Source organism: Rhamphochromis longiceps, linkage group LG13, assembly GCF_057381845.1.
Source record: "Rhamphochromis longiceps isolate RC_006_pf linkage group LG13, R_longiceps_female_GT1.1, whole genome shotgun sequence".
NCBI classification, from domain to species: Eukaryota; Metazoa; Chordata; class Actinopteri; order Cichliformes; family Cichlidae; genus Rhamphochromis; species Rhamphochromis longiceps.
In genome coordinates this window covers 27,282,817-27,301,550 of record NC_140569.1, presented here as the reverse complement: position 1 = coordinate 27,301,550, position 18,734 = coordinate 27,282,817, and positions in this window count along the sequence as shown.

Below are 18,734 nucleotides of genomic sequence, written 5' to 3'. Positions count from 1 at the left end.
TTTCACAGTGTGTCTTCTCTTCTGTCTTCCTCCCATCACCCTCAACCGGTCACAGCAGACAGCCGCCCATCAGTTCTGCTGTTAAAAGGGAGTTTTTTCCTTCCCACTGTTGCCAAGTGCTGGCTGATAGGGGGTGGTCTGCATTTTTGTAGGCTTTTTACCTTACAATATAAAGTGCCTTAAAGCGACTGTTGTTGTGATTTGGTGTTATATAAACTGAACTAAATTAAATTGATTTCGCAATTAAATTCATTTCCACAAGGGCTGGTAGGGGATGGTCACCGATCCAATACAGGCCCGGTTAGATGGATAAGGCAGGCTACAAGAGGTGTGCAAACATTCCCTGTAAGTTATATGAATATCTTACTATTGCTTTTAAATGTGAATGCTTTAATATAACCAGGATACTGGAAGACTGAGGTTTTGGGGGTTGTTGACAAAAGCAACTACAGTCATCTGAATAGTCTTGCAGATTAATTGCAGGGCTATTTTTGCACCGTTGATGTTCTCTAACCATCTGTCACCTTGTTTTTAATTAAAATTTGAGACACAGATCTTTGTCTCTTTGTCAGTGCAGGTTGTATCATCTGTTGTTATCATTTTGCATTTTCTTTAAACCATACAGTGATTTTTCTCTTTGCCTCGTGTTTCTTAATGAACGCACATTCAGAATCTGTTTAACCGCTGACAACAGCCATTAACTGGCATTCTGTCTAATAGCATCCATAATGGATCAAGCTCATGTTTTTTAAGTTATCGTACGCAGCTCTCCATTTACACGTCAAAGTGAGATTCTTTTTTGATGAGTTGTTTATTTAGTCAAGCCCATTTAGTGGCACGGACACACTAAGCACTGCTAAGGGTCTCACTTATGTAATGGTCTTGTTGTTTTGGAGACAGGATATCAGAATCTATTTTGCCATATTCCCCTTTTTGCCTTTGTCAACATACTGTCGGTGTTAATCTGGATCAGCGAAAGTCACACTGGCACATTTGCGTGCATGAGTCCTCACTTGAGTTGTTTTTCTCAAAGGTGAGCCTGCAGGCCATAACAGTCCCCGTACTGAAACTGAAGACATCAGCCAAGACCCTAAAGTGTAATATAAGATATAAATGACTGGAGGTATTACCTGTAGCACAAAGACATGAAGTGAAGAAGTAGCTCCCTCAACGCAGTGAGAAGACTGATTTGAGTGATACTTCTGTTGTTCCACTCTGTACGTTTTTGTTTTGCTCTTTAGATGAGCACGTGCAGCTTCTCTTGTAATGTTGCAGAGAGGGTAATAAAGCTTCGCAGTGACTAAATCAGACAGAGCTTGGCAGGGAGCTGACAGTGAGTGAAACGGCACTATTGTCTGAGCTGACTGGCACTCGGCGCTGCCATGCAGCACCACCACTTTAATGTCGCGCACTGCTGTTGAACGGGGTTAATGGCACGTTAATATGGCAATGAAAGATCAACCTCTGCTGAATGAAATATTTAGTGTTGACACGTCCTTCAACCGTGCCCTCTCTGGGCTTTTGACTTGGCCGCTGCAGGTCTTCTAAATCAGTGAGTGAACTGGGTTCTTTTCCTCCAGGTGTAGGCGTGTGAACTGAAATGCAGCATAACACTGTTAAGAAAGCCTGACAACGGAGATTAGTTGTTATTTGACTTGTGTGTATAAAAAAGAAAAACATGCTTCAACATAAATTGGATTAAAATGGGATTTCAGCCAAAATGGTGAAAGCTCATTTACATCCTGCTACAGAAGGCCTGCAGGTAAAACTATGCTGTGTGACCATATTCAGGAACAATGTTGCCTTTGCAACAATAATACAAGTCTGACAAGTCATTTCTGGAAGGTGGGGCATTTGCTGTTTTCATGAGTGCGTGGCCCACCGTGGGCAGCTGTGTAGCCCAGCCATGCTTCCAGGAAATTTGCTTTATCCCCCCAAAATAGCAGTAACTCTCTTATTTGTCATATATTTTACATGTTGACAGCTTTCGTCCCATATGGGGCATTTTCTGTTGATGCACTCTAAGATCAAAACATGACTAATTAATTGTGTAGCTGTACAGCTGATGAATTATCTTCTCATATGCTAGTTGTCATTTCAACATCACAAAGATGATAATTTAAACGATTAAAATGCCTCAAACAAAGCACACACAGTCCCTGCGTCGGTGCTGATCAGCATGTGTTTGGTATAAATCACATGAGTGTAAATCAGGAAGGACAAACATTTTGTTCTCTTTTCACTGATGATCATGGGACAGAAAGGCAAAGTTGTACCACATTACTGATAATTTTGATTCATAGCATTCTAATTTTTTCCACCTTTGCATCACTGAATGCTAAAAATATCAACATTGCTTCTTTTGTCGAACGTTCCTCTGGTCCACCGTGTGTGTAACTCCTGTTGCAAGAAAACTGTATGTTCACACAAACCTGTTTATATATCCCCACTGAGTCCCCACTTATTGACCTAATGCATTCAGTGCCAGTGCCCTCACAGCTTAATCATTAACCGAACCTTAGCCCCTGACCTAATTCCCAAAAAGCGGTCTAGACTCACAAGGACCTCAACTTGTGTCCCCACAGTATTCCAGCTAGTGCTGTAAAATCAACGACAACTAAATGTGCTGACTTTAGGTAAACTAGGAATAAAACTAGGAACCAACCTAGAGCTGTGATAGAAATGGAAATGTGAAGCTCTGCAGGGCTTTGCCTTTCTATATCCAGCTTTATGCAGTGCCCGTGCTGTGCAGGGGTTGCAAAGGGGAGATGTGAGGGTCGTCGGGTTGTTTCTAGTTTTAGACATGTCTCCTGCTTCCTCTCTCTCCCTCCCTCCCTCCCTCCCTCGCCTCCTCTATATGTGAATGTCTCACTCCAAGTGAGGTGTGATCTCTCTCCCTCTCTTTCTCGCTCGGTTTTTGTACGGTGCTCCCTGGCAGGACTGACGATCAGACGCGGGCATGGGAAAGCAGGTTTGTGGCCTTGCGCCGTGGGGGCTCTCACCTCCTAGCTCTCCCTTCCTTTTCCTCCCACCTCCTTCTCTACCCTCTGGTTGACTGATAAGAGTCACATGAAAGACCTTCCTTTCCTCGGGTGGTGGGAACTCTGATGATAAGGTGGGTGATGTGGCAACTGCTGGGCCTTCTCCAGGGAACAGGGAGTTCTCAGACTCCTCTGATACTGTTGTGCAGAGGGAATGAAGGTTGCAGGGCATGCGTTTGCGTGTGTTCACTGAGCATTTGTGTGCGTGCGTTAGTTTGAAACCCTGAATAAATGTGGCATTTTTCTCATGCAGCAATGTCACAGCTTGTCAGACAAAAAAAAAACTTCCCTCAAGTTTCATTCAAACAAATGTTAGCTCCCAAAATACTTTAACCTCAGACTGCCTGCTGCATCCTTGAGTATCTTACAGTGGCAGCACAACACTGTGTATCTGATGAAGGTTAACCAAAACAGAGTTCACGATGGCCCTTCATGCCTCGACCTTGACTTGCTGTAGCCCTCAGTGGTTCCGGGAAGAGCGCTGAAATGCACTGTGAAGGAAAACGAGTGCTTAGCTCACGTATATTTTTCTCAAGTCATACAAACAGTCAGAGTAATTACTCAAGTCAGAGTGAGTGATAAATCACTTTCAGACATATTCTGCCTCAAAGATTTGCCCTTGAATAACTGTGTGGCTTTGGGGGCTAAGAATTAATTTTTTTTAAGTTGTCAGTGATTCTTTTTATAGTCTTATTAACAAAAATATAGACCGTGTCATGGGAGGCTACTCATTAATCTGATCTCTTATCTTGAGAAAATTAAAGTCGCAGAATACAAAAGCTGAGAAGAACAGAGAAGTGAGAGAACACATATCGTCAACCTCTGTGCTCGCGTCCCCGAGTGCGTCTCAGCCTAGCTGGAATACCAAATTTAACGTGATTCTGCCGGCTTTACCTCTATTTTCCAAGGTTGTTGTCTGTATTAAAGGGAGGGTAATGAGCTGTCAATCAAATGACCAGGGTTTGATTCATGGGTTCCTTCCATGGAGGACAGAGTTATTTCTCCAGTGAAACCTGAAATGCACTGACAGCTGATGAAAGAAACAAACAGCCACATTTGCATCACTGTATTGTTTTGAGTGTGTGTGTGTGTGTGTGTGTGTGTGTGTGTGTGTGTGTGTGTGTGTGTGTGTGTGTGTGTGTGTGTGTGTGTGTGTGTGTGTGTGAGCTGCCATCACCTATTCAGTTTGGCAGAAAATGTGATTATCGCTTCCTCTCCTGTGGTTTACCGTAGGGAAAGAGAGACGAGATGTGCGTGCACGGTTGGGCGGCGGCTCACGCAAAGTCTGTGGTCATCTTCATACCCTGCTCTCAGCTGGATGCGCCTTATGTGTCCCTGACACTTTCTCTCATTATTAGATACACCGCTTCCTGCTGGGGGAGGCCAGGTGTTGGTGATGCTGTCACGCACAAACCTCCTGTCAAGGTGCCTCGTGCTCATGTTCTCACAGCGCACAGCCACACACACACGCAGGTAGTTTTAGAGGCGGACAGATGTAATATATTTATCAGCTCCTCACTGCTACACGGAGGAGGTGTTAGATTGCGGTCTGGAGAACAGGAACTCAAAACTTCAGGATCCACTTTTCAGCTAATAGCTGTCCGGTCTGTGTGAAATATCAAGATGTTGACGACAGGCTGTTCGCTTTTCCTAGACCAGCACAATAAAGAGTGCTGCACATAGAGAAAGTCCCTCTGCAGTGTCATCTAATGCTCCTGCCTTTCACCAGAAAAAAAAGTGCTCCTTTCCACTTGAGTAAAAAAAAAATTGAAGTAAAGGCTCAAATTCAATTACATTAAAACAATCTTAGCTTTCATCTTGCATTTTAATTCAACTTGTGTAGTTAATAAAGATAACCAATTACAGCAAGTAATGTCAAAACAATTATGCAGATAAACAGAAACAAAAATGATTAATAGCAGAAGTAATGACCTGTCACCTGCCTGCAACATCATTATAAATGAGATCTTCTAGCTGCATAACATATTCAGGGCCCTGTTGCTGCTGTTAAGTGGATACCATATCTGTGATCACAAATATTTGATATTCTGTTATTCTACCCTGTGGAAGCATGAGTCTGACTCTTCTGAATTCATCATTACCAACTTGCGAAGCAGAAAATAATAAAAATGACAAAGACATTTTATTAGAATATTCAAAGTATGTTGCTCAGAAAAAACTGGAGCTTACACTGGCTGTATACTATACTTTAAGCTCCTTTTCTGAGCATTTATAGTTTTCAGTAGTTCTGGTATCGGTCCACAAAAAAGCACAAATTTACTGCTGATAATATTGTAGGTGTAAGTGCTCTACCCTTATGTTATAGTCAAGCCCCAATACTTTTTCACTTAGGCTACGACCACACTAATGCGTTTTCGTTTGAAAACACATCGTTTTCTCTCCGTGTTGGCCTCCCGTCCACACTGAGACGGCGTTTTCCTCAAGGAAAAATGCAGCGCTTTGAAAACGCTCTTGAAAACGAATACATTTCAAAACGGAGCTGTCCCGTCTCAGTGTGGACACTCGAAAACGCAGACTTTCTAAAACGATGAGCATTTTAGTCATGTGATGCAGTCATGTGACGAATTAAATAAGATAGCAGAGGGCATTATACAGCAGTTGTTTTGATTGCTCTCAATTTTGGCAGACCTAAAAAAGATTAATATCAGTTTGTACATGCTCCAGATAGCTTTTCTTCAAATTCTTTAATTCTCACTCACTTTTGCGCATGTGCAGGACTGGAAGTAAGCGTTTTGGGCCGTTTCAATGCGGACGCACAACTCTGTGAAAACGACTGAAAGCGCTAGTGTGGACGCAGAGCGTTTTCAGACGAAAACGCCGTTTTCAAATCTATCCGGGCTAGTGTGGACGTTGCCTAGAGGTGGGCAGATTGATCCAAATGTCGACAGTATCGATACCAACACTGGTATTGGTGGTGGATCGATACTAGTGTGAAAGGATCAATAGTTTGTTTCTGTCCTCTATGTTCAGTACATAGCCTACTGAATTGTTATTTACTTATTTACTGGAAATGAAAAAAAATCTACCTCAAACATGAACCTTTTTGTGTTGACTGTCGCATCTATTTTAGTGATCACCTTTAGAACATTTAAACAGAAGTTGATGTAAAGTCCTTTAAAGACAGGCACATTTAGATTCCAGCCCACAACCCCCCCCCCCCCCCCCCCCAAAAAAAAACCCAACTAAAAGATGTGTTTTTCATTGTGCTAACTGATTATTGTTGATTTAGTGGTCTTTAAAACGTGTTCAGAATTTGCAAATTGATCATGACTCATGTCACATGTCATGACACACTGCTTTCACTGAAGTATCAGCATTGATATCGGGCCTGTATTTACTTGGTATAAGATCGATACCAAAAGCATCGCACTGCACTAACACAAACTGAGGAAGTTTTGCGGTCTAAGAACAGTTGTTGCCTTTAATTCCTGTTCACTCTTTTCTCTGGCTGTTATTATTTAGATTAAATACTAGTACTATCATTACTACTGCTGGTGTCATAAGTAGTAGTGTATGTGTTTTTTCACAATTTTTATATATTTTTTGAGGTTGATCTTAAAAGAGAAGTGACTGCACTGAGCTGTTGTAGGTTTTTGCTGTTCTACCTCTTTGACATGGACCAATCAGATCTTTGTGTATAGTTTGTCGGCTAGTTTTTACTCAACCATGCTAACCATGAAACTCACAGGTGTTGTCCTATCGGCTTGACTGAAATCCTTAAATATAATAACTAAAATCATGTTTTGATTACATAAAATAATTAGAGGACTTTTAACTGAAGCAAAACCAATCAGGAAAAGTGCTGTTAGAACATAATTCAGTTAATTCATGGTATAATACTTGAAAATATAGGTTTCTGTGCTGTCCAAGTATTTAATCAAACCTGTCCATGGAATGAGTAAAAAACTCCAGAGGAAAAGTTGGCAGCTTAGATTTAGAAGCTCTACAATCCACTAATTTCATTAAAGTCGCTCTCTATTATCTTTTTTCAGTATTTCACCTCAAATTTGCATATCTCTTCTTCAAGACTCATTCTCAACCTTTTCCCATTAACCTTTTTCAAGTTATTTTCCACCAAGGTTCAGGTTAATGCTTATCCTGTTTAATTATTTCAAATTGTGGGCCAAAATCTGAGATTGTAATTATAGTTCATCGATTATCTCATATTTATTAATTGCACAGCTCCCCAATGCCAAAAAGCCTTTCTAATTATAAAAATTCTGGTGAAAATCCTCTCCTCTATTTAGAAAAGGCAACATATCTGAATTACTGTGAGCCAAGGTGATCTTTGGAGAGAGCATCCAGATAGGAAAATAACTAATTTTTGTTTTCTCCATTAGAGTGCTTTTACGTGATCGATTTATTAAAAACACACACATGTGAAAAGCAGTTTGGGCATAATGCACGGTAGGAACAAACAGGCAAAATAAACCACCAAGTAACAAACCTTTTTAATCTGAAGTGCTTGCAAACACCTAAATGTGGACAGATGTCCGCACAGGCTGTGCTCTGTTTCTAGAATCAGACAAGCCGAGTCACCTGATTAACTTTGATAGGAAAAAGGCATAACAGTTTTTACAGCTTGTTTTCCAGAGGATAGTCATTCATAATTTCGATCAATGAAAATCACCTTTATTTTTGGTTGTGCTTTCCCACTGCAAACATCTTTCTCCGTCTAATTCCCAGGATGTGAGCCGCATATTTAGTTGAACGTTTGGCAGCTGACATAGCAATAAAAGAGCTTCCAAAAAAGAAAAAAGAAATCACAGTTTATAATTCTTTATTAGCATTAGTATTCTATTCCATCTTATTTTTATCTGAATTCAAAAAATAAGAATCTCATTAATTCACCTGCATGTTTAATAAAACATGTGCATGAGACAAATGAAGCATCGTGAATCCAGAGTAATAGCTTTAAAATGGCTCATAAGTGAGTGCTGTCAAACATTTATTGTTACGGGCAACATTTCTTTCATTACTTCTGCTCCTACTACAATAACAAATAAACTGTATGAATGTGCTAATTAGAGTACGATATCATCTCGCAAGATTTAGTGAATTTCGAGTAACCTTTGGCTACTTTCTGTTGAACGGATTGTAAGTGATGCATTCTTGTAAAACGCGTCCTGAGATGACCTTGGTTGTCTTCATAAAAGTTCAAATCCAGACATATATGTGGCTTTTAAGGTTAGAGCGTGCTTTTTAATGACAGTTGTTTATGGCCTATTTAATTACAATCGGGTTAACAGTGGATTTGAAGCCAGAGACTGACTCATCTAATCACAACTTCAAAGCAGAATAATTTAGCAGTGGTCACTGAGGACTGGGCGCTGAGCAGTGGTGTGATAAATAAAAGGGGCTCGCCGGTGCCCTCTGTGCCCTTAAAGAGAAGCTGTCTCCCTGTGGACATCCACAGGCCAGCAATTACAGTTGACTGTTAGCTGCTTCTCTTTTTCTGCTCTATCGACATGTCAGCGCCCAACTCTGGGAGGACTGAGGATGAAAGAAGAGGCAGTGGAGACAGCAGCAGGAAATAGTAGCAGAGTTGGGATGAATTCACTTTTGTGCAGTCACAAGGGATGTGGATATTTTGCACTATTTACCACTTACTGCACAGGATGTTCACAGAGACAAATATGGCCAGCCCATCCAATATATTGCCAAATACTTTATAAATGATAGCTTTACAGTTAGAATTATAATTTAGAAGAATACACAATGGACAAAAAAATAAAAAATAAAAAGTCCTTTTCCCCTCACAGATCACTTGCATCTACCAACTGAGGTGAACACTTGACAGATTTATGAGCGCTCTGTTCAAGCTGCCCTTTTTACTAGCAGCTCTGTCCCTGAAAGTGTCTGTGGATGCTTCTGGTCGATTGAATTTAAAGTGTAGTATACACAGCTTTATCATCTAAAGTGTGTGTTTGTTTTCGATTATCTCCACAGCCATTCATTGTAAAAACCTGTCACAGTTTAGGAATCTCAAGACAAACTTTTTTTTCTTCTTATGATGACTGGAGAAGACTGGAGAGTAAGTGTGAAATTGCACGTTGCAACAATTGGGTTTTATGTCGAATTCCACAGAAAAGAAGGTCATAATCTTGGACTCAGACTTCTTTCCCTTCACAGAGAGCCGGGCTTTGCCTATAAATAATCCTCGCTTCCCATTCGCTAAGACTGCTCGACGCCTTGTGATTGAAAAACAGCTGCGAGGAGAAACAATTCTTTCTCCTCATTTCCTTTTTGTTTCTCTTTAATTGACTTTTTAACAAGGCTGTGTTCAAGTTGACCAGCTACACGCCTCCGTTCCAAACTACCACTCACACACACATATATACACTTCTCTTATTGGCTGTGGTTGGAAACTCATTAAAACCCTTTGTGTATGCGTGTGCAAAATGCTCCCAATTTCTGAATCAATGAGCTATGTGCAGAGGAGCATAAATGAACAACATGGTTATATGCATGATAATGGCAACCCCTCGCTTTCTGTCAGGGGAGGTCAAACTGAATAATGCATCTGACTGAAATGAAAACACCCTCTAGGGTGTATGTGGAGTAAATTATTTCAAGCTATTGTTATTAAGTCCTAGTGAGAACCTGTACGAGGACCATCATTTGGAACGGTAATCAACCAATCACTGATTTGTTTGAACGTCCACACTAAGGTTTTCACTTACCGGGTCCAGGCCGGATCACTACTTTATTATACCACAAGGACAACAACAACATAAAGTCACGTGTTTCCATGGGACTCTATGCCATCCTTGCAATAACTTCATGTAATCGTTTTCTAAATGACTTTATCAGTGTCTCACGTGGTTGTGGAGGAATTTGGCCCATTGCTTTACAGTGTGACCTCAGTGCATTGGTGTTTGTGGGCATTCATTTTTGTACAGCTCTCTTAAGCATTCTTGATTCTTCTCTTTTTCAGCCATTCCTTTGCAGATTTACTGCCGTGCTTTGGATTGTTTTGCTGTTACCATGACCGAATGACCCAACATTTATCGCTAGAATATTTTGGTATACAAATATATGCACATGCAGGGTGCCGGGGTCCTGTGGCTGCACCCAGCCTAAATCATCTCCCCTCCATGTCTGCACTTGACAAATAGTATGAGGTGTTTATGCTGATATGCTGTGTTTGGTTTTCACCGAAAATGGCACTGTGCACCAGGGCCAGACATCTTTGCTTTGGTGTCGTCTGTCCACACGACATTCCTCCAGAAGTCTTGTAGCGTGTTCATATTCAACTGTGGAAACCTGAGCTTTGCTGACATTTTCTTTTAAGAGGCTTTCTGTTGTCCAAAAAAAAGCCATACTTGTTTTCTAATCATGCTGTCATAAACTTTAACGTGCTAGCTGAGGCCTGCAGAGTGAGATGCAGGTTTTCTGCAGGTTCTCTGAGCATTGCAGTCTGATTTCAGGGGTGAATTTGCCGGGATGACTCCTGGGAAAACCAGGAGATTATGTAACACAGGAATGCTCCAGACCAGCAAACTGCAAACGCTTTTTTAAAAGTGTTTACACTTGTTGATGATTAATCAACCAAGTGCATTTGATTAGCAGTGATTGGCTGCTACTTACCCTCTTAATATGTATGGAAATTGTAAGGGTGTATTTAGTTTTTCACGTGATCTGTATAAATCTTATGAAAACTTTCGTTTTCACATGACTGTGTATGGCAGAGACTACTGGTTTGAAATACGGTTTTAAATATATCTTAATATGTATCCACTATATGTTTATCTTCTAAATTAATATGAAAGATACATAAAAAAAAAAAACAATGCTACAAACATCTGTTATCAAGTAATGTTGTGACTACATAAAAGATTTATTTTTCCTCAAAAAGTATCTTTGACTGACCACAAATGTAATTTTTTTTTCTAATAAAGCGGCTACATATTAGAAACAAGGCTAAAAAGTTTAGCTTCTTAACTTGAAGTTTTTCTCTTAATCTAAAATGAACCATTTGCCAGTGTAACTTCTTGCTCATACCAAACAATGCTACACTAAAGCGTATTTTCTGATGTATTTAATTTGATTTCAGCCAGTTTTTAAAAGATGCATAAGAAACAAAACAATAGCAGCTTTTCTGTTAGTTTGGTGTCACCAAAAAGAATCAGCAGATAAAAAAACAAACAAAGAAAAACAAATGTTCAAAATTCTAACAAGCCAGAAATCCGACCAGCACCAGCTAACTGGACGCAGTATGTGGCTGCTCTGATACCGAGTGACGCCAAAGGCACCCGAGAGGCGAAAGCTCAAACGTTTGCCAATCCAACCGTCTGTAGATCACTCGCTCGCTGCTTTCGAGGAGACAGTTTTATATTGCACAGCAGGAAGAGAAGATTTCACACCAGTCGCCAAAATGAACAGCAATTTTGAATATCATAAATGTGACCCAGCCGCAGAGGAGCGACGGAAGTTTCGTCCCTGCTGTAGCTGCACTTTGTGGTGTTGTCTGATAAGAGAAGGCTAAGTATTGTGCCTGCTGGAGGTTCCATTAAGTAGAAACTTCAAACTACATTTGAATGACCGTTTATTGCTTTAATTATGCTGGAGTTACATGTCATTTTGAATTGTTTATATGTTTTTTTTTCTTTTTTAAATGCAGCCAGATTAACCGGTAGAACAAAAGTATCATAATGGAAACACACTAATGATGAATTAGCTGAAAGCGTTGCACCTCTGTGTCCCTCAGATGTTTAGCAAGTGCTGCTAGGTTTGATGCCAGCTTTATAAATAAAAATAATTTTGGGAATCATTCTCAAGTAGTGAAAATAAGGTTGATTATATCCTTTTAGCTTCCCTCTCCTTCCATTTGGCTTATTTACCTGTTTGAGCTGCCACAAGGCTGCTGGATTAGCAACCGCCCCAAGGGGTAGGCTGTTCACTTTATATGGTTTCCTCTCAAGTCTGTGCTATGCCTTTGAACACTCTTTATCTTCACATCTCTGCACTTGCCTGCAAATGGAGCACCACACAGGGGCTTCTTTGATATGAATTAGCAATAGGAAGGTGCCCGAGTCACTTGCGAAGCATACTTAATTTGTACAACACAAATTAATGTTCTAAAAATAATACTCTCGCACACCCTTTAAGGGGGCTCAAGGAGAGCTTGAAACAATAAGACTCAGACAGTGATGAGGTGCGACATTGAAAAATTAGCAGAGTCAAAATGTCACCTTCCCCCCTGAAGTGCCACAGCCAGGCAACCAAAAGAACAGAGGAAGAAGATGAATGAACGAGAGAGCCGCTGAGCATCTAACGTTAGCTGGAATCCCAGCTGACCAAAAAAAGGGAGTCAAAAGAAAAAAGACTGACAGACTTCAAGGGAACTCGGGAGACCTTGCTGTTTTAGTGGGTCCCTCTTGCCCACTAAAGCAGGATGGCTAGAAATAGCAATTGTGTGACACTTGGCTCCTGCGGGCCCCGGGTGCTGTGAGCCAGCAGTGAAATGTGATGCTCGCTGCCGTGCCTTTGCACTCCAACTGTTGTTGTTGTTTGGCTGCGGCGGAATCAGAGCGGGGACTCGGGGTTCTACTGTACACCCAAAGGAGAGTAGATGTCATATTCCAGAGTGAAATGCCTTCTGGCACTGTTCCGCCAGCCCTTGATTTGAATAGACAAGAGCTTCTGGGGAGGATTGAGGGATAAAAGAGGCTGAGGGAGGAAAGTGACTGGAGCCTCAAGAACAGACGCACAGTCTATACGCTGCATCAGCAGTCAGACGTATGGAGAAACGGAGCGCTGAGTGTGAAGTGACACTAAAAGAGACTCTGTCTTATTAAGTTAGCTAGAAAACTGAAAATACAATGTTAAGGGAGTTTGTTTACAGCTTTATGGAGTTTTTTCTACTCTATCTCTCTATATAATACTTACTTCTCCTGAATGATAAAATAACTTTATGTTTATATTACAGCTTTATTTTTGTGTCCATCCTGCATGGCTATAGGCTATAATGCATACTGCAACACCCATCGCTAGACTAAAGAGGCCAGTTAGGTATCAAATTGAATGAATTTAGCATAAAATACTTTGGATGCTAAAAATGCTAAAAACTAGACATGTGACACGACTCGGTCACAGTTGATATGTTACATGCAGTTGGGAAAGATTCCTACCTGTTTATCACTCTGTTGCTCCATTTCCTGTTTTTGTTTTTTTAATCTCATTTGTCATTACTGGCATTAGCAAATTTAAATACTGAGAAAATAAAACATTAGTGAAACATACTTGGGCTTTTTCTAGATTAAACTGGTTTATTATGTATACAGAGACAAAACTAATATAGCTCATACAATATTCTAATAATAAATTCTAACTCATGGCTCTGTGAAGGTCCCACGGACGGCTTTGCAGACCATCGTCTAGATGTTGTAGCTGTTAGCGGTCACCAGGGGGCAGTCTCACAAATAGCTGGTTTATGGGCAACTCTCGCTTGTGCTCCAGCCATCGGAAAAGACTGTTGTTGCCATGTAGTATTTTTGTTACTTTCTTCTTTTAAATCACTGATATTTCTTTGTGCTTCTCCCGTTAATGGTAAGCTTTGCTGTTGCTCTCTTCTATGTTACGGTGTTGTGCCAAAAAGAGATTTCTAGTAGTAGTTACAAGATTGCCTGAATTTGAACATATCTCTAATGAGTGATATCAAGTCATGACTTATATCTCCTTTGTTTATCCAGGTAAAACGTGTTAACTACAGTTTTATCAAGATAAGTGGCCAAAAAGACCAAAATACTTGAGAAACAGGGCATCTCTTGATTTGAGATAAAACCCCTTTATCTAAAATCCTGTTGAGTACTGCTTATTTATCGATATTAGCAAAGATATTGCCAAAGAAAACACATAAACATTGGAAATCACTTTTTATGAGTGTTACTTTGTGTCACGACACCAGCTCACTTTTCGAACAATCAACATTCAACCTACGCATAGCCGTCCACATCAAGCTGTAGTCCTCCAAGTACCCAGCGTGTTTGCATTGTTGCATACCTCTTTGTGTAGACAAATGCCTATGCAAAAAGGACACAAACTCATAACACTTCACACTGCTTCTTCTTTATGCTTGCAGATGTGTTGCTATTAGCTGCAGCAACAAGTACGAACGGTACCTCCAGCAATAATATATGGAAGAAGGTAGGGATACTCTTAGAAATGTAATGTTACATAAATGTAGCAGGAACGCTACCAGAGCTCAAAGAGTAAGGAGACACTGTTCTGGCAGGTTAGCAGTGCTGGCAGAAGTCTTCTTTTCTCACAGGAATATAATGATGCAGATCTGTTGTCGTTATATGTCAGCCTACGCATTGAACAGAATTTTAATTTGATGCCACAGTGGGTTAGTTGTACCGATCACTTTCTGTCGTACATCAATGCGACAGAAATATCTGTTTATATCTGACTCCATAACCTAAAGCTATTGGTTTAACTAACTAGTAAGCTACCTGAGTATGTTTAACTATGTTGAGGGTGTATGGGACCTGATTCACATGAACAGAGACTGTTTTAATGGCAAAGCTGGAAAAAATCTGGTGCAAAAGGATGCCAGTCAAGAGTAACAGTGAAACATTGCACCAGTGACTCATCTGTCTCCTCCAAACCAGGAAGAGGTCAACTTTCACAACACTGGAAGGAACATCGGTGTGTGCGGACTTGGCATGTGTGCTTCTCTTGCCACCTCACGCGCTTGCACTGGCAGTATTTACAATGCGATGTGCACTCTTAGACCTGAACACACTTAAGTTGTTTTTTTTTTTTAGTATCCTTTTCATTCTATCGCCTCAAAGGATTAATCAGAGGCTTTTAAAATCCAGCTGCAAATAAGCAGACATGTCTCCTTCTCCTCCCTTTGACCTGTATGCAGCAGAAACCTTCCTTCCCCTTTAGTAAAGACTGCCATGGGAGCACATCAAACACATGCCCTCTGCACCCGAGGCAATGAAAAACAAATCAGCAAACAAATGAATAAGTAATCACAAGGTGTGTGTGTGTGTGTGTGTGTGTGGGGGGGGGGGGGGGGGGGGGGGGGGGGATTTATGGGGATAAAAAACACAAGAAACCTTTAAAATATGTGTGAAAAAATGCATTTTTCTGCACAGTTCTTCTGTTTCTGAGCCTTTTGTGTTTGCGGTATTTTGGGAAACATGCTGGCTCCCTGATCTCATTAGATTTATGTTCATTGTTCTTTTCCTGATCTAAGAAGATGTAAAAAGGCTTTAGTGGGTTGATTTTATGTACGGCAATGTTGGATGCACAGTGTTCGTCATTCCCCACAGGCTTTTTGCATTTGAGCCAGCAATATAGGAGTGAAAACACCTTTTTTTGATGTTGGGTTATGTCTTTGCATGAACAGTTGAATATAGTAGAGGGTTTCTTTCATCCTGCGAAAGAGCTCCGTACCTTGATGTTTTCGAAATAGCTTCGCTGTGATAAGATTTCAGAGGGATCATCCAGATGGTCACACCTATGCGAACGCTGTAATATCATTAAGACTGTAAACCATTCAGTGTGCATTTAATTATTTCTAGAGATACTTCAAATGGCACAGTGTTCAAAAGTTAAAAAAAAGAAGAAACCAACTCTGCTTGTTACTGAGCTGCAGCCAGATTTACTGACCCATGCTGTTTGTAGCTTGTGCATATCTGCTGAGCCATGTCAATCAACTCCTAATGTGCATTAGGTTCTGCTTCTAATGTAAACATGGAGGTCATTAATTCACATCAAGGACACCTCTGTAATAGACTTTTATCAAGCAAATACAGCGGCTGCTAGTTTGCAAACAGCTTAGCAAGCTACAAGCGTTCCTTGTGCTTTGATTTGATGCTAAGTGCTTCATCAATCACAATCCCAGACAGATCATTAGAGGCTTCTAGGATGACAAGACCAGCCAAAACATCTACAGCAGATTGCCCCAGACCAACCCTCAAACCTTTAATTACGCCCGAGGTTGGCAGATATCAAAGACATGCAGTGATAAGTGACTCACTCAATAGTAGCCATTACTTAAAGAAACTTGTTAGTGTCAGAGTTTTAAATGACTTGCACTATGTCGGCGTCCGCCAAAAAACCTGTGTGTTTCTGTATAACAGAAAAGGTAATGCTCGAAGTGGCTCATCGAGGCGATTACTTGCTCCACAGCACAGTGCCGTTTTTAATAACAGAGCTCCAGCTCAATTGTTTCGGGCTTCAGATTTAAGTGGTGGACTTTGCATCCAGATGGTTGCCGCGCTGACGCCCCTGTCAGCGTGGGTTAGAGCCACAAAGATAATGCCGACTTCGGTTTAGCTGATAAAAACCAAGAGTTGCATCGCAGCTTGTTAAAGGTAAATTTCTTAGCATAGCTCACCCTGACATTTGGCACAGATGTTTAATTTCCCTCAGAGTGAGCTGCTGCAGCTTTCATGATTGGCTAACCTTTTATCTACTGCAACGCTCGTTTCAAACTTTGAGCTTTTCAAATTCTCAGCTGTAGTTTGTGTTTAGTGCTAATTAGGAAATATTTTCATGCTAAAATACTAGCATCCGATTGGCTGTGACACAAGTATCATGCTCTTAACATGATTTAATACCTCAGTAACAGTTATTATAGTTTTCTATGTTCATGTTATTATTATATAGAGAGTATTTGTCTTTGAGAGTATATGTTCTTTTAACCGTTAGTCAAATTTTTATTTTTATTTTAGTTAAGTAAAATGTGTTTCCACAGCTTGTTTGAGTTTTTAGCTTAGCTTTAGTTTAACTTTCAGCATGTAAGCATTTAATGAGTTGCCGGTTTCTTATAACACATATAGTAGAGCTTATTCGTGTTTATGTTGTTCATTTATATACATATGTATATTTACTTATCTAAAATTTTCATCTCACTTACCATATTTGCTTTCAAAAAACCAACATGGCTGAAGCCGAGTGCTCCATACACCTTTTTGGGGTATAATTTTGCCTGTGATCATATTTTATGTGGTTAATATGCTGCACAAAGATGAGTACCAGGTAATCATCATACTCAAGCCAGTGGTAAAGGGCTCAAGGATAATATATTCTGTTCAAGGTTAACATAATGAATGCTAGCAGGTCAGTGGTGGTTTCTACCATTTCTACAGTAAGAATGATCAAAAATGATAAATTTGACACGTCAGTACTATTTTCTAATTTTCCTAACATCTACACGCCCCATGATATAACCAAGACAAGATGAAAACTGGATTCTCCTACACAAAAAATGTGCACTCACAGCTTAAAAATATTGTAAGCTCATTCTTACAGGACTCGATGTAAGAGTCACATTTTTACATTTGTTGAAAAAACATGAAAAAAAAGAAAATCTTTTCCTTAAACAACCTCCTCTGCTTCGGGGTCTGAGAATTTGACAGCTACAGATGCACTATGCAGCTCCCAGCAAGCACACTAAGTAAACTTTGCCTCAAACAAATAAAGGGTATAAAAGGACTTTGTTCAGTATGCACTCACATTGCGAGCAAAGCATGCCCTTTTGTCCTTCTTGCCCAACTGTCTAATGGAAACACTGCACTGCGCCAGTGTAACACCTTGGGAATGATTGCTTATGTGCGCGCTTGTGTTTGTGTGTGCCAGGCTGCTTGTGCTGTAGGACAGTTCGTTATCTCTCAGATGAGCGGCTGGGTGATACATACCCAAGCAGACAGGCGTCGGCCAGGGTCACGGGGTGACTGTCACCTGCGTGTGTGCCGAGAGACTAGATCCTAAAGAGATCATGTCCAGACACATTTCCTTCCACCGGGTCCTCCGTCAGTTACTCTGGGGTCCAAGTGCCCCCTGGCGAGCAGAAGCGAGAAAAGTCCCTGAGCGAGATGAGCTAGGGCTGATTTTTATTTAGCACTTTGTCATCAAACCAAACTTGGCTATACACAGAATTTTCCTGCCTAATTATAATTTAAAACCCCAGATGGCCCACGAACTACACTACTAATATAAATATTCAGCATATTTCTATATAGCCCACAGCTTCACACCCCCACCCCTGCTCCGTTCTGGATATAGATCCAGCATAGCATCAATGACTTGTTTGCCTCGGGAGAGTTGTAGTGCTTATTCCAGCAGACAGAGCAAGGAGATCACATGAATATCAGATCCCGGCGGAGCTGTAGCTTTGGCTGCTGTTTAAAGCCCAATCAATGAAAGAAACATGACCCGTGTCTGTCTGTTGTGCATAGGACGACAAGCTGTTTCTTGGAAGACCGCATGATGTGCATGATTCAGGAAAGGGAGAAAATAGGAAAAGGATCCGCAATGGATACAGTATCCTTCGTAAAAGATTTACAGCACTGTTAGGCATATAATTTAATGACTACACTTTACACCTGAGCAAATTGTTGAACAGCGGCAAAACGCAACAGAAGCTCTGTGGATTTTAGCTTGCTGACTATGAAGATCCGACTTATTTAGCTGCAGGCACAGGCTGCATTCAATGTCCAGAGCTATTAGTGATTCTTGTACTACTAAAGCGCTGCTCCGGGGTACCCATTTCCTTGCATTAATGTCTACCTTCCACCACAGCAAATCAAAGGCTTATCTAATGCCTTTGCCTATCTTAGCATACTCTCTAAATATCACAGGTTAGAAGGCTGAGGGGCTATACTATACGATGGTCAGAATGAAACGGAGAACATGCCATTTTTTGTACAT